Raw genomic sequence first — 308 nt, 5'->3', positions numbered from 1 at the left:
CGTCAAGAGGTCGAGGCAGGTGGACGCGCTTCCCAGACCCACGCGCGCGGCGAGGATTTCCAATGGGACTGGCGCCCGCGGAAGGTGCCCGGCGGACGGGTCAGGCGAAAATACTCTTTCTTAGTGGGAGTACCTCACTCCCGGGAGTAGCTTCACGAACTCGGTGGCGTTACGTGCAACTCGTGTCACTCTTGTGAGGCCAAAGTTGCCACAGACATACTGGGACCTGGCTTTAACCGTGTTGAATTCCAGCACCTCTGAAGCGGCGCCCTTTAGTGAGCGCTTTCGCCAAGCCTCTTTTAGGGTGT

At 59.1% G+C, this 308-nt stretch overlaps 1 protein-coding gene across 1 annotated transcript in view; it reads left to right on the top strand.

Moving 5' to 3' along the window:
- ZNF281 (zinc finger protein 281) overlaps positions 1–308 on the top strand; it is a 16610-nt gene that overhangs the window by 10263 nt on the left and 6039 nt on the right. The window lies entirely within an intron of this gene.

The sequence above is a fragment of the Pygoscelis adeliae genome, unplaced genomic scaffold (genome assembly GCF_000699105.1).
Source record: "Pygoscelis adeliae isolate BGI_AS28 unplaced genomic scaffold, ASM69910v1 Scaffold256, whole genome shotgun sequence".
NCBI lineage: Eukaryota > Metazoa > Chordata > Aves > Sphenisciformes > Spheniscidae > Pygoscelis > Pygoscelis adeliae.
This window is presented reverse-complemented; position numbering and strand designations above follow the sequence as displayed.